Raw genomic sequence first — 26,443 nt, forward strand, 5'->3', positions numbered from 1 at the left:
TTTGTACATATCTATTCTATTTATTTTATTTTGTTCGTAGGTTTGGTTTTGTTCTCTGTCTCCCCCTTTTAGACTGTGAGCCCGCTGTTGGGTAGGAACTGTCCCTATATGTTGCCAGTTTGTGCTTCCCAAGCGCTTAGTACAGTGCTCTGCACATAGTAAGCGCTCAATAAATACGATTGATTGATTGATTGTTTGATTGACAAGTCGGCACACCCCCCCCCCAGCAACTCTACCAGGAGGAGGCCTCGGCGGGGCAGGGCCCCCCACCGTCACCCCCAGCAGAGTTGGGTCGGGACCGTCCCCCTGTGTTGCCTACTTGTCCTTCCCAAGCGCTTAGTACAGTGCCCTGCACACAGTAGGCGCTCAGTCAATACGGTTGAGTGAATGAATGGATGAAAGGAGGAGGAGGAGGAAGCTAGGGTTGGGGCGGCCAGGGCCACCATTCATTCATTCGTTGGGTCGTATTTATTGAGCGCCGACTGTGTGCGGAGCGCTGGGCTAAGCGCTTGGGACAGTACAAATCGGCCACACTAGCAGGAGGAGGAGGAGGCCCAGCAGGAGGTTTGGGCAGGATGGGCGTGAATTCATTCACTCAGTCGTATTTAGTGAACGCTTACTGTGTGCAGAGCACTGGACTAAGCGCTGGGGAAGGACAAGTCGGTGCAGCGTGGCTCAGTGGAAAGAGCCCAGGCTTTGGAGTCAGAGGTCATGGGTTCGAATCCCAGCCCCGCCACACGTCTGCTGTGTGACCCTGGGCAAGTCACTTCTCGGAGCCTCGGTTACGTCAACTGTAAAATGGGGATGATGACTGTGAGCCCCACGCGGGACAACCTGATCACCTTGTATCCCCCCCCAGTGCTTAGAACAGTGCTTGGCACATAGTAAGTGCTTAACAAATGCCATTATAACAACAACAGTAACAACCTGATTACCTCGTAACCTCCCCAGCGCTCAGAACAGTGCTTTGCACATAGTAAGTGCTTAATAAATGCCATTATTATTATTATTATTATTATTATTATTATTCCCAGCTGCACTAGCAGCAGAAGGAGGAAGAGGAGGAGGAGGCCCGGGTCAGATAGGGAAGGACCACCCTTCACTGATTCATTCTTGATTGAGCGTCTACTGTGTGCGGAGCACTGGACTAAGCACTTGGGACAGTACAAATCGGCAACACTAGCAGGAGGAGGAAGAGGAGGAGGCCGCGGACGGGTTGAGTGGGACCCCCAGCAGGAGGAGGAGGAGACCCCGGGATGGGCAGGGGGTGCCCATGCCCACCATCAACAGGAGGAGGAGGAGGAGGAGGAGGCCTCGGCGGGGCCCAGTAGGGTAGGATGGGCGGGAGCCAAGGGTGCCCATGCCCACCACCGGCACCACGAAGAGGAGGAGGAGGAGGAGGAGGAGGGCGGGGTGGGGCTGCGGTTGGCCCTGTGGGAGCACCAGGCCGGAGGGCAAATGTGGGGGACATGGCAGAGGAGGAGGAGGAGGAAGAACTTGGGTCCTCCCCGCCCGGGCCGGTGGACCCCCGGGCAATCTCCGGCTGGGTATATATATATATGTATATACATCTATATGTGTGTGTATGTATGCATATGTATGTATTTGTGTGTGTGCGGGGGCGCAGATTGGCCCGGAAATCCATTTGGTTAGTATGTTTGGTTTTGTTCTCCGTCTCCCCCTTTCAGACTGTGATCCCGCTGTTGGGTTGGGACTGTCTCTAGATGTTGCCAACTTGTACTTCCCAAGCGCTTAGTCCAGTGCTCTGCACACAGTAAGCGCTCAATAAATACGATTGATTGATTGATTGATTGGGCCCTCGGGAAGGCGGCCTGAGGCCCCCAGCCCCGGTTGCAACACCCGCCCGGACACCAACCAGAAACTTGCCCTCGCTTGGAGGGTCGGGGTCCGTTGGTTCCAGGAAGGAGGGAGGAAGAGGAGGTTGCCCTCGTGTCCGTTGGTTCCAGGAAGGAGGGAGGCAGAGGAGGGGACCCCCCCCCCCCCATGCGGGTAGGGATTGCCCCGAATGGTCCCCTCCGGGCGCTTAGTGCAGTGCCCCGAACACAGTAAGCGCTCACTAAAGATGGCTGAATGAATGGCTCTCGCCAGGGTGATCCGTCTCTTCCTCCTACACGCCCAGCTGGAAAAGCCCACCAAGTTTCGAGAGCCAGTTTCTCTTTCGAGTTAAGGCCGTTCTGGGGATTTTCTATCCAGAGGCCTTTTTCGGTTCTCCCCCACCCGGCCCCAGACTGTGAGCTCGTTGTGGGCAGGGCACATCACTGTTGATTGTCGGGTCGTACTGTCCCGAGCCCTTAGTACAGTGCTGTGCACAGAGCAGGCGCTCAGTACATGCCACTGACGATAACGTCAGTCTTAAAACCCCCGTGGGATGCACCTAGACTGCACTCTCGGATCGTTTTCCTATTCGGGACTAAGAAAATTGGAGACGGTTTGGTCTCGACCGTCTCTTCCCCGTCTCTCCCCTCACCCCACACTTTCAGAATTGGCATTTTTTTGGTTTGTTTGACTTTTTGCCCCCCTTTTGGAATAAGCAGAGGGAGATCCGTACGGAGGTCTCCGAGTGGTCTGACGAAAGGTCGGATTCGGTCACGCCGCCGGAGTAAAGCGACTTGAGGGCTGTTTCCGTATCGCTTTGAGGGCCGTGTCGAATCCGTTTCCATTTTTGTCAGGCGGAAGTTCTGGGGTCTTTAAGGAGGCTTGAACTGCTTGTAGCATGTGTTATATACGTGGAATAGTAATAACCGTGTGAGTGCCCCGTCTCACTAAGCCCTGGGCTAGATACAGTGTAAACAGATTGAAGAGAGCCCCTGTTACACAGTGGATCTCACAGCCTAAATGGAAGGGAGAACGGGTTTTGAATCCCCATTTTACAGATGAGGAAATTGAGGCGCAGTGATGTTAAGTGATTCGCCCCAGGTCACAAAACAGGCAGGTGGCAGGACCCTAGTTTTCTGAATCTCAGGCTCCTGCTCTTGCCACGAGGCCTGGCTGCTTCTGCTAATAGAGATCTGCAATCGCGATAAAGTAAGTAGGAAAGGCCATACCTGAGTTTTAACATCGATCTATTGAAGTGGATATTCGGGTGGGTCCCAGTCTATCGCAAGGTTATGCAGATTGAATGGGAAAGCTACTGACTCTATTCTCTGCCCGTGGTGTGGGTGTGTCACTTAACCTGTGCCTCAGTTTCCTTGTCAGTAAAGTAGGGATTAAATAGCTGTTGTCCATCCTACTTAAGGCTGAAGGCCTTTGTGGGACAGGAACTGTTATTTCGTATCAGCCCTGGTACTTATGACAGTACTTGGACCCTAGTAAGTACCTAACAAATGCCACAGTTGTTATCTGTCCTACGGAACACCGACTGTTTTGGTTTTTTTTCCTACAAGTTTGCTTAAAGTTGTGTGTTGCTGGACCTGTTCCCTCTGACGTTGTGGCACATAGTAAGCGCTTAACCAATACCATCATCATCTTTCTCCAGTGATGGTGCATTTAGTCCTTGGTATCAATCAGGATGCCTTAGTACTTAGCCCAAACCCCTAAGATCCTGTCAGAGGACCCGCTTTCTCACAGTGCTGTAAAAATGCCAGTTGCCGTTTTCTTCCAGACCAGATTTATAGCCACCGGAGATGGGATCGGTAGGTCTTCTGAGATGCTTAGCATCTGTAAGCGCTTAACAAATGCCATTATCATTATTTAGCTGCTCCCGGTTTTGCCTCGATCTGTTTGTACCAGACGATTTAGAAGATTAGAACTTTCCCGTATCAGCTGATCGCCTTTAGCTTGATAGTTTCCCCCGGGGAAAATGGATCACTAGTTAAGAGGACGGGTCTGAAAAGAAAACTCTGCCTTCATGTTCCAAAGATTCGGAGGAACTTTTTGACCAGTTTTACTACCCCTTTTCCCATGAAAAGCAACTTCCCTATAACAACTCAGTGTTTTCAGATTGTGAGACGTGGTATTCAAAAGTGTCAGCTAAAATCCGAGCTCGTGGAACTTGGCCCTTGGACATCCTGATAAAGTAGAGGTCTATAGACGGATCAAAGCCTCCGGTCCCGGCGTCAGGCAGCTTGGGACCCCCAAATTTTAGAAAACACCCCTCCTCAAGCTGGAGGGTTTTGAAACGGATCCCCCTGAAATAGCCGCAATCCTGTGCGATCCAGATGGGCAGCGTGCTTCCCAGCAGGAACCACCGCCGCCTCCTTGCCTGTTGGGTTCTCCCGTCGGGAACAGCTGAGACTTCAGGCCCAAGAATCTGCCCGGAGGGTGGGGTCTCCGTGCCAGTGACGGGCCCCGTGCCCGTCACGCTTCCTGCCCAGGCCCGTTCCCGTTCGGGTAAAGGGTGTAAACGAGCGTGTAGATGGGCAGCTCGTTGAGAAGTGCCTAGGCAGTCTTGGCTCACGTTAACCGGCTACAGAGCCAACACTAGAACCCAGGTCTTCTGACTTCTTGAGGGGGATTCCTCTTTTCCCTGGGCAAGAGCATAGTAAAGAAATAACTACCATAAAAAATACCAATAACTGCCATAAGCACCGAGTAGCCGGCTTTACACACAGTAGGCACATACAGATGAAGGAACTGAGGCCCAGAGAAGTGAGGTGACTCGCCCAAAGCCACCCAGCTGACAATTGGTGGAGCCGGGATTTGAACCCACGACCTCTGACTCCAAAGCCCGGGCTCTTTCTACTGAGCCACGCTGCTTCTCTAGTGCCTGTTTTGCTGTCTCCCCCCTTGTAGAATGTGAACCCTCTGTGGGCAGGGAGGGTCTCTCTTTGTTGCTGAATTGTCCTTCCCAAGTGCTTAGTACAGTGCTCTGCACACAGTAAGCGCTCAATAAATACGATTAAATGAATGAATGATGCCTGTTACATGTTTTGCTGTCTGTCTCCCCCCTTCTAGACTGTGAGCCTGCTGTGGGCAGGGATGGTCTCTCTTAGTTGCTGAATTGTCCTTCCCAAGCGCTTAGTACAGTGCTCTGCACACAGTAAGCGCTCAATAAATACGACAGAATGAATGAATGAATGAATTCAATAAATACCACTGTCTGAAAACCAACAAACTGACAGCGTGCCACCCACGGGCTCCCTGTGAAAACCCGTAAGAACCGATCGTCTTTTTCTAGATCCTAGTAATAATAGCCGTGGTGCTTGTTCGGCGCTTATGACGTGTCAGGCACTGCACTGAGCACTGGGGTGGATACAGGCACGTCGGGTTAAACACAGTCCCCGTCTCATATGGGGCTCCATTTTCCAGATGAGGGAACTGAGGCCCAGAGAAGCCAAGGGACTTGCCCAAGGTCACCCAGCCCACACGCGGCGGAGCTGGGATTAGAACCCAGGTCCCTGTGACTCCCGGGACCGTGCTGAAGCGAGTCGGACGTCATGGAGGTGATGAAGTTTGTAGTGAGCCACAAGACAAGTCAGAGTGGAGTATGGGGTGTGAACTTGTTGGCGATCCTCCTTTCCTAAACTCTCCCCCTCGTCCCCCTCTCCATCCCCCCATCTTACCTCCTTCCCTTCCCCACAGCACCTGTATATATGTTTGTACATGTTTATTACTCTATTTATTTATTTATTTTGCCTGTACATATCTATTCTATTTATTTTATTTTGTCAGTATGTTTGGTTTTGTTCTCTGTCTCCCCCTTTTAGACTGTGAGCCCACTGTTGGGTAGGGACTGTCTCTATATGTTGCCAACTTGTACTTCCCAAGCGCTTAGTCCAGTGCTCTGCACCCAGTAAGCGCTCAATAAATACGATTGATTGATTGATTGATTAAACTAGGTGTTGCCCTCCCTTCCTGTCAGCCTCCGCGGGCAAGGTGGCAATAGATGGGCCGAGCCGCCCGGCCACCATCCACAGAGGAGCGGGAAAGGTCTGGGAAGCTCCTTATCCGGACAGCCTCCAGTGGCTCCCGCCAAGGGCTGCTTGTGCTCTGTAATAATAACGATAGCATTTATTAAACGCTTCCTATGTGCACAGCACTGTTCTTCTAAGCGCTGGGAGGCTTACAAGGTGATCAGGTTGTCCCACGGGGGGCTCACAGTCTTAATCCCCATTTTACCTCTCTACTAAGTAGCCGCAGGATGTAGAGTGATATAAAAACCCTTCCCCTTTCCCCCTCTTCCACTCTCAGCCCCTTCTCCCATGCCATGGCAAGTAGGGCCCCAGGCATCACCACCTTCTGATACGCGGGCACAACGGGGGACTCGGCTGTGTGTGGACGGGGCGAATCTCCGTGGTTCGGACAGTCCCCATCCCACATCGGCCTTGACACTCGGTAGCGTGTCCTGTGACTCGTGCTTTTCCAAGATGAAGGAAAGCCGCTCTCCTTCCACCTTTTCCAAGATGAAGGAAAGCTGCTCTCCTTCCGCTACCGTGCCCGGTGGCCTCAGCCTGAGGTAAGCCTCAATTTCTTAGGGGAACAGTGGGAGGCCAGGCTGGATTCAGCTGGGATTGTCCCCCTTAAGTGACTGAACTCAGCTTTTCTCCCCTCCCGCGATGTCTCCCAAACCCGTGGGATAATGTACCAGCTCATTTAACTTCCCGGGAAAAACGCACTTCTAAAAATGGGCAGAAAAAATAAGCCCAGTCGACCTCCCTACCATTAAGGATAGTAATAATTATGGTATCTGTTGAGCAGTTAGTCTGTGCCGGGCACCGTACTAAGTGCTGGATGTTTTGCATTTTGATTAAATCTAGTCAGCTACTTTGGTGGGTATCTAGCACTTGTTTTCAAATCTAGCATTGAGGGTGGAGTGTGTTCAGAAGGACCTGGGTTCTAATCCTGGCTCTACCCCTCGTCTGCTGTGCGGCCACGGGCAAGGCGCTGAACCTCTCTGGGCCTCCGTTACCTCATGTGGAAAGTGGAGATGAAGACTGTGAGCCCCACGTAGGACAGGGACTGTGTCCAACCTGATTAATTTGTATCTACCCCCAGTGCTTAAAACAGTGCTTGGCACATAGTAAACACTTAAGTGCCATTGTTATTGTTACCACAGTGCCTGGCACCTCATAAGCACTTAGCAAATACCACAATGATCAATGCATGAACTTGGGATTCCACATACAGTGGAACGTACTTCTCAGTGAACTCTTTAAATGCCGTTCAGTTGTCTTTAGGGAGTGAAAATAATTGGGGCAAAAACATACCTAGAGAAATAGTCGTAAATGAGTCCATTTTTTTTCAAACGGGAAAATTTATGGGCGGGTAGAGCATAGGAAAATAAATATCCTGTGCCACACCAGTGGCCTTTCCGGCTTAGTATTCCGTCTCGGTGTCAGTAGGAAGTTTGGAGGAACAATGTAATGGTTGCCCTAATTCTTCCTCATCACATGCGTATTCTTTGAGTAGTAAAAACGGAAAGAGCACGGGCTCTGGAGTCAGAGGTCAGGGGTTCGAATCCCAGCTCCGCCACATGTCTGCTGTGTGGCCTTGGGCGAGTCAGTTCACTTCTCTGAGCCTCAGTTACCTCATCTGGAAAATGGGGATGAAGACTGTGAGCCCCCCGTGGGTCAACGCGATCACCTTGTATCCCCCTCCAGCGCTTAGAACAGTGCTTTGCACATAGTAAGCGCTTAACAAATGCCATCATTATTATTATTATTAAAAATATACCCTTCTGAAAACTGGCAAAGTTAACTCGGCAGGTGCCAGTCTGGCCCTGGTGTGCCAACCCTGCTTGGCACGCTAGTCCGCTCCATGCCCCTCTAAGTCCTCCACCTGCTCCCCCCCGTGCCCATGACCCACCTTCGGGTGGATAGCGCCGTGAGGCGGTGGCGTCGGCCAGTCAGGTGGTATCTACTGAGTGCTCACTGTGTACTGAGCTCTCGGGAAGGTACGCTAAAACAACGTGAGACCGTGGAAAATTTTAGCCCAGGCCGGGTGGGTCCTGGAAGGGGCAGCCCACCTCAGGAACCGCCACCCAGTTGCCGAGTAGAGCAGCCACCCCCGTCGCCGCTCAGCGGGAAACTGAGGCCCTTCTGCCAACCTAATCCTGAGTTGGTATCTCTCCCAGCTCTTAATACAGAAGCAGCACGGCCTAGAGGTCTAGACTGTGAGCCCACTGTTGGGTAGGGACCGTCTCTATATGTTGCCAACTTGTACTTCCCAAGCGCTTAGTACAGCGCTCTGCACACAGTAAGTGCTCAATAAATACAATTGAATGAATGGAGGATGGAGCATGTTCAGAAGGGCCTGGATTCTAGTCCCGGCTCTGCCCCTCGTCCGCTGTGCGGCCAAGGGCAAGGCGCTGAACCTCTCTGGGCCTCCGTTACCTCATGTGGAAAGTGGAGACTGTGAGCCCCGTGTAGGACAGGGACTGCGTCCAACCTGATTAATTTGTACCCACCCCCAGTGCTTAAAACAGTGCTTGGCACATAGTAGACGCTTAAGTACCATTGTTATTGTTACCGCAGTGCCTGGCACCTCATAAGCACTTAGCAAATACCACAGTGATCAATGCATGAACTTGGGATTCCATGTACAGTGAAGGGGTATTCATTCATTCAGTCGTATTTATTGAGCGCTTACTGTGTGCAGAGCACCGTACTAAGCGCTCGGGTTACTAAGGGTATTCTTCAGTCACACTTTCTTAGGCCCTAAAGGATGCCCCAGACTAAAGGCGGGACTATATTTGAATACATTTCTGGTGATGGTGCAGGAAATAAGGCATTGATTTCGGTCCCATCGCTGTAAGGGAAAAGTAGCCATCGGACTACTTGGCCAAAAATGGGACTGAAATCAGTCGGCATTTAGTGAGCGCTTGCTGTGTGCGGAGCACTGCGCTAAGCACTCGGAGAGTATAATACAACAGAACACTGTGAAAATAGACTAGATTTATGCAGGGAAATTAAATGAGATCCAAGCTGATGTATTTTGCTCTTCTAAAGCATTTTTTTGATAGTCTTTATTTTAGTGTCTAACTCCCCCTCTAAGCAGTGTGCTCCCTGTAGGCAGGGTATGCATTCATTTATTCAATTGATCACATTTATTGAGCACTTACTGTGTGCAGAGCATCTGTCGGCTCTCTCAAGCGCCGAGTATGGCACCGTGGGCACAGTAAGCACTCGGTAAATACCACTGATGGATTGAAGTACAAAGGCCCCACTTTCCTGTTATAGTAAATAAGGTTTCTCTCCCCCCTCCCTGCCAGAAAATAGGTCAAACCACTGTTGTAGGTTTTACCATCCGGGTTCTCTGTTGAATTGTTAGTCTTTGAATTCTTTAGAAAATGTAAGTTCTGCAGGAACCGTAGTTTTTTCCTGGATGTTTGTGTCCATCACCCCGACTAAACTGTAAGTTCGTCTTGGCAGGAAAATTGTCTACCAACTCTCTTACATTATTATACTCTCCCAACCGCTTAATACAGTGCTTTGCACACAGGAAGTGGTCGATGGATACGATTGCTTGATAGCTGAGAAATTTGAAAGCAAACGTTTACACTGTGCCCCCGACTCGGGTGGATTTCTAATTTCCACCAAAGCTCACAATTCCATGAGGCGGATTGCAGTGGTTCATTATGCTCTCGATTAGCCCCGGTTAACTCAGGCTTCGGCGAGCCGGAAAAGCGTAGATGATTGAAAATGCCCTTGGCCACGAAAGCTGATGGATGTGGGTCCCGAGCCCACCCCCGCCTCAGCTGTTTGGGCAAGGTGCCCAAGCCTAAAGGTCGCTTCCTCTCAGAGAATCGAGCAGGCCTTGGCATTTCAAGCCCCAGTCACTATCATCAATCAGTTAGTGCTATGTATTGAGCGCTTACTACCTACAGAGCACCGTCTTAAGCTCTCAGGAGAGTACAGTTCAACAGAGTCGGTAGGCACGTTCCCAAAGCGAGTTTACGAGAAAGAGGCAGACGTGAATAAAAAATAAATCACGGTTCCGTGCACGAGTGCTCTGGAGCCGAGGGCAGGGTGAAAATCAATCGATTGTATTTATCGAGCGCTAACTGTGTGCAGAGCACTGTACTGAGCGCTTGGGAGAGTGCAGCACAACAGTATTAACAGGCACAGAGCCAAGTGTGCCAAGGTCGCAGCGGGGAGAGGGAGTCCGGGGAAAAAAGGGCTTCGTCGGGGACGTGTGCCCTGAATAAAGCTCTGAGGGTGGGAAGAGGGATCTGGTGTATAGAGAGGAGGGAGGGTCTTCCAGGCCAGAGGGTGGAAAGGGGTCGATGACGAGAAAGACGAGGTCACGGCACAGTGAACATACGGTCGGGTGACGTGCTGTTGAACAGTTGAGGAATCTAGGGCCTTCCCCTGACTTGTTAGGTAGCCTTCAGCCAAGCAGAGAGCTCAGATGTCACGCTCACGTTCATCTACTGGACCACAGTGCTGCTTGTCGTCTGGTGTCTCTACTGCTGGCTGGCTGCTTAAATGTATATATTTAAATTTATATTAAATGTATGTAGTTAACGTGTGTATAGGTACACATACACATATGTATGTACGCGCACGTGTGCAAGCACGTACTCTTGAAAAAACTCATGCTAAGTTGGTATTCCAGCGAGCAAAAGTTTTGAACAACTTGGTGGGAAGGGATGGAATTCTGCAGGGAAATCATGAGTGTCTTCCTCTTGTTGAAAAGCAAATGCAGGCATTATATAAGAACCCCAATTATGTCCTTGGCAGCAGGGTAGCTTCATTATCATGTTATGGTCACCTAAGGAAAAGCAACATGGTGCAGTGGATAGAACACAGGCCCGGGAGTCGGAAGGTCATGGGGTCTAATCCCGGCTCCGCCGCTCGTCTTCTGTGGGACCTCGGCCAAGTCACTTCGCTTCTCTGGGCCTCAGTTCCCTCATCTGTAAAATGGGGATTAAGACTGAAAGCCCCCTGTGGGACAGGGACCGCGTCCAACTCGATTTGCTCGGATCCATCCCGGCGGTTAGTACAGTGCCTGGCACATAGAAAGCGCTTCACAAATAGCGTAATTGCTATTATTACAATCAGAAACAGTCGGCTAACGTATTGAAACCCCAGGGAAAAAGTTATGCACTTGAAAAAACAAGCAAGACGGATCATTTTAATTGAGACCACGTTGAGTCAGCGATGACGAATCTTGCTATTTTCGATAAGCGGTGCTTCTCTCTTCCAGACAGTTCTAATATTCTCTTCCCTGGTGGGGATTGCAAGCACCAGAAAGTTTGGGTAAGGGGCTGGGGACGGCGAGAATAATACGAAGGGACTTTTACTGTCCTGCCGCCAATTCTGATAGTCTAAAGTGTAGTGCTTTCCCTGAGTTTTCAACGTTCTGAATTTCTCCAGGAAGATTTTTTTTTTTTTAAATCTGTGAATGGCAATTCTACTGAGCAGGCTGACCAACATTTTAAAATGCATAACTGTATTTCTTGCCCCAGTTCTTCCAAGCATTGGCGTTGAGAGATTCGGTATTCGGCCAGTGATATTTTTTGAACGCTTCCTGTCAGCAGAGCACTGTACCAACCTCGGGAGAGGGTGCAGTGAGTAGAATCAGTAGATGTGATGTGATCCCTGCCCTCAAGGACTTTGCAGCCTAGTTCTTTCTGTGTGTCCTATATTTCATTCATCATATGTCTTGTTTTACAAATCTGACGTTCAGCCTGTTACTCTGGGCGTGTGTTTTGTGGATCGAGTTTCAGGCGCGTATTGGGCTTAAACCGTGTTCATTAGAATAAGCTGATACATTTTTTGCTTGCTCAGAAATCTGGCACAGCCACAGCAGAAGAATAACTATTCAGAGCTAAGGGGTAAGGTTTTGGAAAATCACCCTGACTAACACTGTTAAGTTTCTATTCTGAGAATCATTCGATGATATTTGTGCACAGAACAGTTTAGCAAGCACTTGGGAAAGTACAGGGTGCAGCGTTGGTAGGCAAGATGCCTGCCCACAGGGAACTTACCGTCTTATAGGGAGAGAAGTGCCAGTTAAGCCGTTATTCATGGCAATAAGATGAGTCTGCTCTTTCAAAGATACTTTTTTTCCTTCAGGTGAAAGTGAATGGACAAAAATAAACAGCTGTCCTCCATGGCCAAAGGAAATGCTACTTACACTCATGTTGCATCCGTGGGTGTGTGTGATATAGAGTGACAATCTCTCTTGCATATCATGCCCGTGAAAGAGGCTGGCCCCTTTCTATTTGGGGGCAACATTGCCTTCCCAAATAGAGTTCCTTGGTATCAAGGGTGCTGCAGAATGGCATTATTCATTCACTTCATTCAGTCGTATTTATTGAGCACTTACTGTGTGCAGAGCACTGTACAAAGCACTTGGGAGAGTACAATATAACAATAAGCAGACACGTTCCCTGCCCACAACGACACTCCCTGGTCTTCCTCAGCCTGAGACCGAAATGGGGCTGCCTACATCTTAGATGGGGGTAAGGGAGAGGGATAGCTCACTGCCACAAGGATTAGGGCTGGGTTCATCTGGGTGGTGATGGTGAGGGTTGGCCTGGAGCCATCCACACTCTCAGAGCATTCGTTCACCTCAGGACAGCTGTTGAGGGCAGACGGAGATGGAGGAGGAAGAGGGGTGGGTGTTCTGCTCGTCATCCCGCCGTGGGATGATGATTCCATGTGGGTGCCATGGTGATTCAAAGAGAAGAATCCACAGACTTGGTGGATTTTCTGACTCCTAACCTGTTTTGGGCCGGATTGAAATTAACGCGGTAATGGGATGGGAGTCGAGTGGTGAAATCTGCAAAGATGCTGGGATGCTAAAGAAGAATACTTTTCGCCAACAGGGAGAGGTAGAATTAGGGGAGAAAACAGACTGAGGTAGGCTGGTAATTTTTACCTTTCCTCTCTTTGAGTGTTGGGCAGGGGAGATTTCTAAAGTTTAGCCACTGTCGTCCGTGGCACTTTTTAGTACAGTGGTCCGCACAGAGGAAGCTTTCAAATTCCATTAATGGATCATCTTTTCCTCTGGTAACGTGTGGGCTCCCCGTTTGTCGTAAAATACTATTCATGGTTTTTCGTTGCAATTTATAGAATTCACGCAATAGGTCCTTGTGATTTTTGACCCACCGAACCACATACAGTATGTGTAGTGGCGCAGATTGATTCATGGATTTTGAGCGGCTCGTTTTGCCTTCAGAACTTGTTTCTGTAAAGTGTTCTGGGGGTGGTGTCAATTGAGGAGCGTGGGAATCACTTAAGTAAGCAAAAGCTGGGAACCCAGCTTAACAAACTCCCCGCTTATCACATCCCGCTGGTAAAAAAAAAAAAAAAAAATATCGTAAATGGAGCACGTTCCCACTGCTCTATCCCTTCCCGTTCCGTAATCGTAAAGAAAGGAACCAGGGAATGGACCCTCTCACCTAAATCATCAGCTCTGGGTTTTTCTTAGCATTTCAGTCGGAAAGTTCCTGCGTAATACAGACAGGAGAAGGAATATCCTCCTTAGGGGTGGAAGGAAGCCGGCTGATGACTGCCAAAAAATCTCTGAAACGGATAAGGAGGAAAAAAACACACATAGGGAAAATACTTAAATTCTTGGTTGACTTAGGATTTCTGTTTTCAGTAAACGGTAGAAGAAAGACTTCGAGTACCGCACCTGCCAGTCTACTAATAGGCAAAGCTGTCCTTATCCCAGAAGTCAGTCAGTCAGTTAATTCTTACCGTTTTAGCTAGGTGCTGTTTTGGAACTTGAGAACTGGAAGGGAGTGATGGAAGAAAGAGAAGAGTGAGAGGAGGGTGGGTTGATATGTCAGTTTCCCCCTCCTGACAACCTTTTGTTTTTTCTCCCAGCTCCCTGCCACTTAAAAATTACTCCCACTCCCAGGTTTTATCTGTGTAGGATTTTAGGTGCTCGAACAAAGAATATCTGTGTCCTTGATGGAGTCCTTTTGCATACAAGAACCTTGATTAATAGTGGAAGTTCACTGGCTGTCTGGTATCTGAAGAGCATTTTGCATTTAAAAGCATAGTGCTGCGGGTTGATCTTTATACAAAAAACCTGAAATCCATAGCTAGTCAGAGCAGTTTTGTGTTGAAGGAGGGAGAAGCAGCGTGACCTAGGGAAAGAGTGTAGGCTTGGGATTCGGAGGTTCTGGGTTCTAATCCCAGCCCCACCTCTTGCCCGTCGTGTGACCTTGAGCGAGGCACTTTGCGCTTCAGTTTCCTTTTCTTTAAATTGGGGAGTCGGTACTTGTTCTCCCCCCATCTCAGACTGTGAGCTGAATGTGGGACAGGAACTGCGTTTGACCTGATTACTGAGTGCAGCGCTTGGTAAATAGTAGGCGCTTCAACAGATCCACTTCTTATTTTGTCCCGAATGCTTCCGCTTGGCTTCACAAGTGAGATCGACGTACTGTGCATTTGTGGGACCGTCTGCTGGGTAGCCAATCGAGACCCGGAGCCTCAGTGCGGATGACTCGGGCAGACTCGCCGCAGGACACGAATGGCACCAAGCTCCGGCAACCCCTTCGTCACTTGCACGAAAGGCTTTCGGAAACCCGTGACGTGGCACGCGGATCAAGTCGGGGGTCAGGTGGCGGGGTGTCGAAGCGGAAGCGATCCAAGGCTCCGCAGAGCCCAACGAAGCAGAGATCCTCGACACGTTTGAAAAGATGCCATATGGCCCCGTGGAAGCCTTCACATGCCTCCCAGCGAGAGAGGAGATGGCTTCCCGCCTCCTCACAGTCGGGGAGAGACACGGATTGAAGATCGGTGGCAGTGCCGCACTTGCACTTTTAGGCCTCTTCTCTCCTCTGGCCATGACTTTGGACTGCCACAGACTGAACGGAAATCATTCGGCGATGACGGCGTTTCGCTCTCCTTTTCGCCACGCCGACTCTTGAAGACGAGACCCTCGGAAACCCCCTGTGCGAAGACGTAGCCCTCCGCCCCTCACCATCTTCCTGAAGGACTGGGAAAGAGCAGATCGCAATTAGGCATGCCAGCGGTGGAGGCGGGGACGGACACGCGCGCACAGGAAAGGGACCGTAGGAGCAATGAGTGGTATTATTGAGCACGCGGGATGCTAAATGCTCCGGAGAGTACAGGTACAAAAGAGTCAGTAGGCGCGGTCTCTGTCTGCAGAGAGAGCACGGTGAGAGCGAGCTTTCAGTCTACAATTGACATTTTTAACTTGTGTGCGGGCAGGCCTGCTGGTTTCCTTCACTCTTGGATGAAGCTGGCTCTGAGCCACTTAGGGGTAGGATAGTGGAGGGAGGAAGGTAGAGTCAAACACAGAGGTACTCCCCTCTTGACTGTAAGCTTGTTGTGGGCAGGGAATGTGTCTTCATTGCTGTATTTTACTCTCCCAAGCGTTTAGTACAGTGCTCTGCACCCAGTAAGTACTCAGTAAATACGAATGAATGAATGAATCCCTTTCCCCCCAGCAAGGCTCCGGTGGCAAGGATTTAGGCTGTTTAACTGCTTGTTTCAAGGTAGCGAGTCTACTTCAAAAATTCTACTTTGCGTATTTCCAAATTCCCAGAACGTAGCTGTGGTGAGGAAGGGAGAGCGAGTTTTAGATGTGGAGTTGTTCCCCAGATTCGGCGGGAGGCTTTAGTAAAAGGCTACCAAAGGGAGAGCGACGTGATCATTTGTTCTCGGTTGACTTCAGCATGTGGGCATTTATGATATTTTTCACTTCAGAGTTCACTGCCAAGTGTTAGGGAATGACCGGGTAGTTCTGTTACCATTCAGGCAGAACTGTGGTCAAGGGTCCAAAGAGCCATATTAATGAAGCAGGGGGGAGTCGTGCCCCCTAGTTTTCTTGTTCTATCGACTGTAGGCTCGTTGTGGGCAGGGAGCGTTCCCAAGTGCTTAGTACAGTGTTCTGCACACAGGTGCTTAATAAGTACGATGAATTACCAAAACAGATTCTGAAATAGTGTGAAATTCCTCTAGTCTTCCTGGAAGTAGACTTTCCTCTATTATCCTAAAATGTGGAGGTTTGTTCTTGGCAAACGCTAATGCCAACGGGAATTGCACTATATGCTTGCCTTGACGAGTGCCATTTGCCTCCACCCGACTTTTTCTTCTGACATCATTGCATTCTCTCCAGATAGATGTACGTCGTCGGAAGAATATTTGACAATTCTTTCAGCGATCTATACTGAACATATGTCATGCAAGAGCGGTGCCTGCTTCTCCAGGGCGGTGCTTGGAGTAATATAGTCTGACTCAAAAATGAGGGAACTGAATAATGATTGTGCCTGTTGTGAAGCTGTCACCATAGGCCAAGCTCCATCGTGGGGTGCATACAAGATAAGTAGTTGAGGCCGAGTCCTTAGTCCCACACGGGGCTCAGGGTGTAAGAGTGTGAGAGGTCAGGTATTTTATCTCCAGTGAACCAGGGAGGAAACCGAAGCCCCAGTTACGAGACTTGCCCAGGATTGCACAGCAGACGAGCGGCAGAGTCACAGCGTTTCCGGTGTTGTAAATGCTGAGAAGCATCAAAGTGCTTCAGGGATAGACACCCACGGGCATCTGCAGTGCAGAGCGAGGGTGGATAGGGCGGGGGAAGAGGGTTAATCGGGTCTCCCGGGTGAGAAATATTTGATCTTCCGTCATTGAACGTGGCAGCGTGGCATAGTGGGCAGACCAGGCTAGGGAGGCCAGTTCTAATCCCAGTTGTGTTACTAGTGATCTGTCGTTGGGCAATCTTTTAACCACATTTGTTGCTAAGGGTGCGGCTGTGGTGTCATCCTGTTCCCTCCCTCCCCCCCCACCCTTTCCTTTCCAGTTTCTAGGAGAGCGGTGATGTCAATTTAGCATCAAACTTCAGCCCCAGCTGTAGTGACCGTATCTGTGTTTGTGTGTGTGTGTGTCTCTCTCTCACTGCAAAACCTGGAATTACTACAGAGGTCACATCTGCTTCTCGCAGCAGCTTCAGCCGTACCACCGTCGCGCCTCGGTCAAATGGCGAGACAAGGTTGCAGACAATTAGATCTTGGCTAAGGCTAGCGATGTGGAAGCAGCGTTCATTGCATCACTATGTGAGGGGAAGTGGGAGAAGAATGAATAACAGTGGGATGTCCCACAACTCCTCCGTGGTGACCTGAAATGGGGGAAACCGTGGACAAAGGACAAAGGAAATATTGTCAGGAAAAACTCCCACTGTGGCATAACTCTGGACAGCTGGGAGACGGCAGCAACCGAAAGACCAGTTTGGTGAGCGGCAGTTAAGAATGAAGTGACTTTAAACAAAAAGAAAAAAAAGAGCAAGGGCTTTGAGGAGATCATGATTCCCAGAGGTAGAACTCCAAAATAGCTTCAGGTACTGTAAAAATAAATAAATAATGATGGTATTTAAGCGCTTACTATGTTCCAGGCACTGTCCTAAGCGCTGGGGTGGATACAAGCAAATCGGGTGGGACAAAGTCCCTGTCCCACCTGGGGCTCACAGTCTCAATCCCCATTTTACAGATGAGGGAACGGAGGCCCAGAGAAGTGAAGTGACTTGTCCGAGGTCACACAGTAGACAAGTTTTTGGGGTCCGTCTTATACCGGCAGCCTTGACTTAAGACTCCGAGATGCCAACGGCAGCAGGCTAGCTAGAGTAAGGGAAGGAATTCACCCTAGGCTTTGGGAAAACTCAAAAGCAACAGCACAGCAAGGGGCAATCTTCACATGTATGTTCCCTGGAAAGGATGGTGGGTTACACGTCTGTCCTTTAAAACCAAAAGTGGCACATCCCCCTTGCATCTCTAGCGATGTATATCTGTATTTGCACCCTTCCATGACATGTAAACTGCTAACAGGAAGGTAGTTTATGGTTGATATTTTGGCTGTAGCTCCACAAATTCCCCAAAGCCAACTTGAGTATAGGCTTAAAAAATAGCTCACTGTGTTCTATCCGATCATGAGTGTGCTGTCAGAATTCCCCAGCAGAGCGCTATCCAAAGTGCAGAGTGAAAACTTATTATATGGAAGAAGTAAATGTAGATCGTTTTATTTGGGGGGGGGGGTGTTTTACAGTCTCGCCAATTCAGCTAAATTTGAGAAAGGGCAAAGATGACAACTCAAGTGTTCTTTGAGATCAGAATCCAATAATTTTTTTTGTGTGTGTATCCATATAGATATATATGTATCGGTATATATATAGATACACACACACACACACACACACACACAGATTCTGAAACCTTCAATGAGTCAATCAACAGTATTTGAATTAAAACAAACAACGGCTATAGTTTATTGCAAAAATCTAAAGAGCAATTAGCCGAACAACTTTCCATGGTGAAATCAGTCAGTGGTGTTAAAGAATTTGGGTTACCGGTATCCCGTTGAACTTCCGGAAAGCTTAATCAACCATAATTAAATGGAGAGGCTACAAAGGTGTTAATGTAAGCGATGCCTGAGAAGTGAGATATTCTGCTTTTCTAGCAATTTAACACAAAACTCAGGGCTTTGTTTTTTTAAAGAACAGATTGCCGCCACTACTTTCTAAAGTCGAAGGTTGCTCTTGTGTTTAAAACTACAGAGATGTGCCGTTGCTCCTCTATTGTAGGCGAGGGAATGTTAAAGCTCAGGATGTGTTCGTTCTCAAACTCTGAAATGTGAAATCTCTTTTAATTGATAGATCAGTCGAATGAAGAACCTAAAATCAGGGCCACTAGGCTGGCCTGTTACACAAATAAATGCAGAGATATTGACTGTCCTGCTATTGCATCCGTAAATGTGACACATGAGAAATATCAAATTTCCTGTTCTTTATTTAAAAAAAAATGAAAATCTATCTAATAATCTAAATAACAGAATCCCTTTAGGTCGAAATGGGCCGCAGTGGTTTTCATAGCACAGTCTAAAAAGTAGCCGAGGGCACAACCGAATCTGCTGAAGAGGATACCCAGAACTAGATGGTCTTTCCCACCTCCACAAACCACCCCCCATCCTCAGTAAATCATCTTGTAACACAAGCCTAGTCTAGAGAGGGAGATGGACATTGATAAGTAAATTACAGTATGTCCATAAATGCTGTGGGATTGAGTCGTATTTATTGAGAGCTCACGCTGTGCTGTACCGAGTGTTTGGGAGAGGACAGTATAACAATAAACGGATACATTCCCTGCCCACAATGAGTTTATGGTCTAGAGGGGGAAACAGACTTATAAATAAATTTCAGATATGTACTTAAGTGCTGTGGGGCTGGGGCAGGAGATGAATAAAGGGAGCAAGTCAGGGTGATGCAGAAGGGAGTCGAAGAAAAGGAAAAGAGGGCGTAGGGAAGGCTTTTTGGAGAAGTGCCTTCAACGAGACCTTGAAAGGGGAATGGAGGGAGCGGTAATTGTCAGATATGAAGAGGGAGGGGGTTCCAGGCCAGAGGCAGGACGTGGGCGAGGGGTCGATGGCGAGATAGGCGAGATGGAGGCACAGTGAGAAAGTTAGCATTAGAGGAGGGAAGTCTGCAAGCTGGGCTGTAGGTGGAGGGTAGCGAGGTGAGATAGGAGGGGGTAAGGTGATGGAGTGGCTATAAAGCCAATGGTGAGGAGTTTTTGTTGCATGTGGAGGGGAATAGGCAACCACTGGAGGTTTTTGAGGAGTGGGGTGACATGTTCTGAACATTTTTGTAGCAGATTGATCCGGGAAGCAGAGTGAAGTATGGACAGGAGTGGGGAGAGACAGGAGGTTGGATGGGAAGTCAGCAAGGAGGCTGTTACAGTCATCGAGGCAGGATAACTGACTGGATTGACATGGTAGCAGTTTGGATGGAGAGGAAAAGACAGATTTTAGCGCTGTTTAGTCCCTGAGCATACCTATTTCTGGCACCCCAGAAGCTAGTGCTATAATTGAGGCTGGCCCCTTAAACCTAAAGCCTGGTGTAAATTTAGAAATAGGAGTGTATTTGTCTTAACTCTAGGGATCTCAAGGCCCTACTGAGAGCTCACCTCCTCCAGGAGGCCTTCCCAGGCTGAGCCCCCTCCTTCCTCTCCCCCTCGTCCACCTCTCCATCCCCCAGTCTTACCTCCTTCCCTTCCCCACAGCACCTGTATATGTGTATATGTTTGTACATATTTATTACTCTATTTATTTTACTTGTACATATCTATTCTATTTATTTTATTTTGTTAATATGTTTGGTTTTGTTCTCTGTCTCCCCCTTCTAGACTGTGAGCCCACTGTTGGGTAGGGACTGTTTCAGTATGTTGCCAATTTGTACTTCCCAAGCGCCTAGTCCAGTGCTGTGCACACAGTAAGCGCTCAATAAATACGATTGATTGATTGATTGAGGGCTGTTTCTCTTAGGCCTTGGTTTAATCCCTTACGAATATTACCTCTACTTTGTAATGATGGGGTTTACTGAAGCTTTTTTTTAAATAGTATTTGATAATCATGTACCCTTTAGCAGGCACTGTACCAGACACTGGGGTAGACATAAGCTAATCAGGTTGGACGCAGTCCTTGTCCCACATGGGACGCACGGTCTTAATCCCCATTTTGCCTATTTGGTAATTTAGGCACAGAAGAGCGAAGCAACTTGCCCTGGGTCACACAGCAGAAAGGTGGTGGAGCAGATCTCCCTGACACCCAGGCCCGTGCTCTATCCGCTCAGCCGGGCTGCGGCTTTTGCATGAATTACCTCTTTTTATCCTCATAATACCTCTTTGAGGTAGGGAAAGCTAAGTGATATTTTCCCCACTTTTCAGAACGGGAAACAAAGGCACTGAGTGATTCAATGACTTGTCCCAAGTCTCACCCCGGGATCGGTGGCAGATCTAGAATAAGAACCGATGTCTTCGGACTCTCCCAGGTCCATCTGCTTTGCATTAAACTATACAGCCTCCCACCATGGTAGAGTTGGGAAGCAGGATGGCCAGGGCCTAGAGCACAGGCCTCAGAGTTAGAGGACCTGGGTTCTAATCCCAGCTCCACCACCGGTCTACCGTGTAACCTTGGGCAAGTTACTTCTCCGTACCTCAGTTTGCTAATCCGTAAAATAGGGATTAAATCCGACTCCCTCCTACTTAGACTGGGACTGTCTAACCAGATTATCTTGTGTCTACCCCAGCTCTTCGAATAATGACTTGACACATAGAATGTACTTAACAAGTACCAGTATCAGTATTACTGATTAGCACCTGTATATATGTTTGTACGTATTTATTACTCTGTTTATTTTACCTGTACATATCTATTTTATTTATTTTGTTAATAGGTTTTGTTTTGTTCTCTATTTCCCCCTTCTAGCTCTTCAAATAATGACTTGACACATAGAATGTACTTAACAAGTACCAGTATCAGTATTACTGATTAGCACCTGTATATATGTTTGTACGTATTTATTACTCTATTTATTTATTTATTTTACTTGTACATATCTATTCTGTTTTATTTTGTTAATATGTTTTGTTTTGTTCTCTGTCTCCCCCTTCTAGCTCTTCAAATGACTTGACACATAGAATGTACTTAACAAGTACCAATATCAGTATTACTGATTAGCACCTGTATATGTGATGATGATGATGATGATGATGGCATTTGTTAAGTGCTTACTATGTGCAAAGCACTGTTCTGTTTGTACCTATTTATTACTCTATTTATTTTACTTGTACATATCTATTCTATTTATTTTATTTTGTTAACGTGTTTTGTTTTGTTCTCTGTCTCCCCCTTCTAGCTCTTCAAATAATGACTTGACACATAGAATGTACTTAAAAGTACCAGTATCAGTATTACTGATTAGCACCTGTATATATGTTTGTACCTATTTATTACTCTATTTATTTTACTTGTACATATCTATTCTATTTATTTTATTTTGTTAATGTTTTGTTTTGTTCTCTTTCTCCCCTTCTAGCTCTTCGAATAATGACTTGACACATAGAATGTATTTAACAAGTACCAGTATCAGTATTACTGATTAGCACCTGTATATATGTTTGTACCTGTTTATTACTCTATTTATTTATTTATTTTACTTGTACATATCTATTCTATTTATTTTATTTTGTTAATGTTTTGTTCTCTGTCTCCCCTTCTAGCTCTTCGAATAAAGACTTGACACATAGAATGTACTTAACAAGTACCAGTATCAGTATTACTGATTAGCACCTGTATATATGTTTGTACGTATTTATTACTCTATTCATTTATTTATTTTACTTGTACATATCTATTCTATTTATTTTATTTTGTGAATATGTTTTGTTTTGTTCTCTTTCTCCCCCTTCTAGACTGTGAGCCCACTGTTGGGTAGGGACCGTCTCTACACGTTGCCAACTTGTACTTCCCAAGCGCTTAGTACAGTGCTCTGCACACAGTAAGCGCTCAATAAATACGATTGACTGATTGGAGAGGTAGCGTGGTTCAGTGGAAAGAGCCCGGGCTTGGGAGTCAGAGGTCATGGGTTCAAATCCCTGCTCTGCCACTTGTCAGCTGTGTGACCTTGGGCAAGCCACTTAACATCTCTGTGCCTCAGTTACCTTATCTGTAAAATGGGGGTTAAGACTGTGAGCCCCACGTGGGACAACCTGATCACCTTGTATCCCCCCAGCGCTTAGAACAGTGCTTTGTATGTAGTAAGCGCTTAACAAATACCAACATTATTATTATATTATTCATTTTGTATTATTATTATTTTGTCAGCCACCCTTGGTGCTCACTCCCTTAGCTGAAGCATAGTCCCCTCTAAATTCTGTCTACTTTTTTGCACGTAGAGATATTTGAATGCTTATGAAAGGTGTCTTATTTTAGCCCAGGATTCATCATGAAAAAAGGATTGTAAGCATTTCCCTTATTGAAAATCTAGTGTTCCCAAAGTGAGTAAGCAAAGCTAATGTTGGTTTATGGATTCTTTCTTCTGAAGAACTTGTCTGCTCATTCTGTTGTGTTGTACTCTCCCAAGCGTATAGTATAGTGCTCTGCACATAGTACTCAATAAATAGCATTGATTGATTGAAAATGATTGACTTTTCTAATCTGGGAGTGCACTTTCCACTTTCTTCCCTCCCTTTCTCCCACCCTCTGAAAACGACGAAGCTTGTGAGTAGCTAACCCCAAAGGTGATCGTTTTTAGAAGGTGGGCCGACCTGGTTTTAAAAATGTCCTGGGTCTAACACAGGCATTGAAAGAAATCTTTCCTTCACTTTGAAGCACTTTGTACGGTACTCTAAGCCTGTTTGTTAAAAGTTGGCCTAATAGTACACCTAGAAGATCCTCATAGCCCACAGTTACCCAGCTGACAACCAACCAACTCCATCTGGCCTGCAAGGAGCTTAGATTAGCCTGTAGATATTGCAGAAACTTTCATCATTTTTATTCATTAAAACAGGGAAGCCCAAACTACTTGGCATTTTGACGTTCATTTCGACCAGTATCAGTGCTCTGCACACAGTGAATGCCTCAATAAATACGACTGAGTGAATTACTTATAACCTTCAAACAGCATCTGACATCACTAGTAGCCCTGGACTCCAGCAACAAATGGGATTTTCCTGAAAAAAAAAAAATGCATCCACGGGCTAAGATCATTCCGGGGAGATATGACTGGCCCATGATACAGTCAGTGCAGCTTTGAGAGTTTTCCCCATCCCTGGCGGAGTGAAGCAAGGCTGATCTCAGGGATGCAGCAAATCTGGTGTCCGAAAAGGATTCCCGTCATGCCGGAAACCGTTTCACCTTAAGTGGAGAGGCCCGTTAAAGTTCCATTAATTGCTCAAACAGGCACTCCTGTCAATCACTTTGATTTATAAAGCCCTTTCTGTGTTTAGAGCACCGTAGAAGGAAGGCATGATCCTTGCCTAAAAGGAGCTTAAATCCAGCAGAAAACAGTGTATGAAAGACCGAAGTTCTCAAACAGTAGCATCTATAAGCATGAGCCATGCTCAAAGTTCAATAAGCCAGTTAATCGTATTTATTGAGCGCTTACTGTGTGACAGTGCAACATAACGGACATACCCCCAGCCCACAACGAACTGACAGTCTAGAGGGGGAGACAGGCATTAATAGAAATAAATATAGATATAGACATAAGTGCCGGGGGGGCCGGAGGGAGGGAGGAGTGAATAAAGGGAGCAGGTCAGGGCGACTCAGAAGAGACTGGAAGAAAGTCATGAGGGCAAAAATGCTGAGACGATTGTAGGGAGGCAGTGACCTGGGGAGGAGAAGAATTGAACTGGGGAAGAGCTGGAGGATGTGGGGTTTCAGAAACCTTGAAAATGGGAAGAGGTGTGGTCTGGCGGATTTGGAAGGGCGGGGGAGTGGAATTCCAGGCAACAAGAAAGGAGGTGAGTCAGTTTGGAGGCTGCGGGGTTTAGAGTGAGTCACAGTGAGGTGGTGTCCAGAGTTGCCGGTTGGGGTCTGTTAGGTGAGGAGAGTGAATCGGGAGGTGTTTACCAAAATATCGCGGTCTCAGCTGTTGTTTCGGGCGTAAACAAGTGGTTTGGGGCAGGGCAGGGTTCGGGGTTATAAAATAGTTGCAATGGTGTACAGCTTCAAAAAACAGGTGGGGAGCTCAAACCTTGTTGCCGGCATTCGGCGTTATCCATTATGCCACTTCTGTTTTATTAATGTTACCACATGGTAACCAATTTTCAAATAGTTTGCAACTGCAGATGGGATGAACTTGAAACATTTGCAAACTGGTCTCCTCTGAAATGTTAAGAAGAAGCCCTTGGCAATAGTGGGTATTTTTCTGCCCAGTAGACATTGGTAAAATCTATCTTAGGGCCTTGTCGTTCATTCACTCAGTCGTATTTATTGAGCGGTGATGCTGTGTGCCAAGCACTGAACTAAGCGCCTGGGAGAGTACAACATAACAATAGACATAACAACATAACAATAGCAGAGAAGCGTGTGGCTCAGTGGAAAGAGCCCGGGCTTTGGAGTCCGAGGTCATGGGTTCAAATCCCGGCTCCACCAATTGTCAGCTGTGTGACTTTGGGCAAGTCACTTCACTTGTCTGGACCTCAGTTCCCTCATCTGTAAAATGGGGATTAAGACTGTGAGCCCCACGTGGGACAACTTGATCACCTTGTAACCTTTCCAGTGCTTAGAACAGTGCTTTGCACATAGTAAGCACTTAATAAATACCATCATTATTATTATTATTATTCATTCAGTCATATTTATTGAGCGCTTACTGTGTGCAGAGCACTGGACTAAGCGCTTGGGCAGTACAAGTTGGCAACATATAGAGACGGTCCCTACCCAACAGTGGGCTCACAGTCTAGAAGGGGGAGACAGAGAACAAAACATATTAACCAAATAAAATAAATAGAATGGATATGTTAATAAATTCTGTTATTATTAATAGACTCATTTCCTGCCCACAATGAGCTCACAGTCACCCCATCAAGATATTTTATGTAGTCCGAAAAACTGGGGAACCTTTCAAACTGTAAGCTTGAGCGGGGAACCTGTCTGCCAATTCTGTTGTATTGTACTCTCCCAAGCTGTTAGTACAGAGCTCCACATGTAGTGAGCGTTCAATAAGTGATTAATTGAATTGTTGATTGAAGGCAGGGCAGAGAGAGGAGAGAGGGGCATGCTGATACTCAGTGGTCATCTCATCGAGTCACTGCCATCGTGTTGGTGAGACTTTTAATAATAATAATAATAATGGTATTTGTTAAGCGCTTATTATGTACAAAGCACTGTTCTAAGGACTGGGGAGGTTACAAGGTGATCAGGGGGCTCACAGTTTTAGTCCCCATTTTACGGATGAGGTAACTGAGGCCCAGAGAAGTGAAGTGACTTGCCCAAAGCCACACGGCTGACAGTTGGCGGAGCTGGGATTTGAACCCAAGACCTCTGACTCCAAAGCCCGGGCTCTTTCCACTGAGCCATGCTGCTTCTCGGCGTCCAGTCAACTGATCCAAACTACGTATCAAACACCCTCAGAGTGGAGAACATAGCGTTGTTCGAAACGTTTCGGTCGGTTCTGGAAAAAAAAACCCGAAACCAAACCATTCCCAAGCTAATAGGGAAGAGCAAGATGTCAATATACCTAAACGTGGGGGGAGCCCACCCGTGTGTAGGTGGGATGGATTGAGCCACAAACCCTGAGCGTGAGTGGGGCTCATCGGGAGGCTGTTTCCCAGTTCCGACAGAGGCTCGGAGATCCGAGAAGCAGGCTGAAACCACCCTGACAGTAAAGGGTTGGTGTCCATGGAGGGAAGCGGTTGTTAGATTGTAGTCTAGAGAGGCCCCGGAAGATGTGGGAATGGCCTACTGTTCCAGATCATTAATGAAGTGAATTTTAATGGCTTCCTGCCAAGGCTCCTCAGGCCTTCAGTGGAGAATTTTAACCCGGTTCGGGTGTCCTGAGAGCAATCATGGAAGAGCAGCAAGCGCGATTAAGATTGGATTAAACAGGGTGGTATGCGTTGAACACGGATGAATTCTCTTAGGAAAGGACATCCCTTCCCACAAGGAGCTTTCCCTCTAATGGGGGAAACAGGCATTAAGACGATTATCATCTTAATGATCATGAAGCAGTGCAGTCAGAATGAGTAAGTTGAATGTTCATTCTAATACCCAAACAGTAAGGGAGCTAA

General features: G+C 47.5%; 1 protein-coding gene across 1 annotated transcript in view; it reads left to right on the plus strand.

The window, feature by feature from the left end:
* Positions 1-1,498: 1,498 nt before the first annotated feature.
* The window catches only part of RAP1B (RAP1B, member of RAS oncogene family), a 49,499-nt gene continuing 24,554 nt past the window's right edge, over positions 1,499-26,443 (plus strand). Inside the window, exon 1 of the mRNA XM_038756610.1 lies at positions 1,499-1,547. The gene's annotated coding sequence lies outside the window, so the exon portion shown is untranslated. The remainder of the gene's footprint in view (positions 1,548-26,443) is intronic.

Source organism: Tachyglossus aculeatus, chromosome 14 (assembly GCF_015852505.1).
Source record: "Tachyglossus aculeatus isolate mTacAcu1 chromosome 14, mTacAcu1.pri, whole genome shotgun sequence".
Classification (NCBI taxonomy): Eukaryota; Metazoa; Chordata; class Mammalia; order Monotremata; family Tachyglossidae; genus Tachyglossus; species Tachyglossus aculeatus.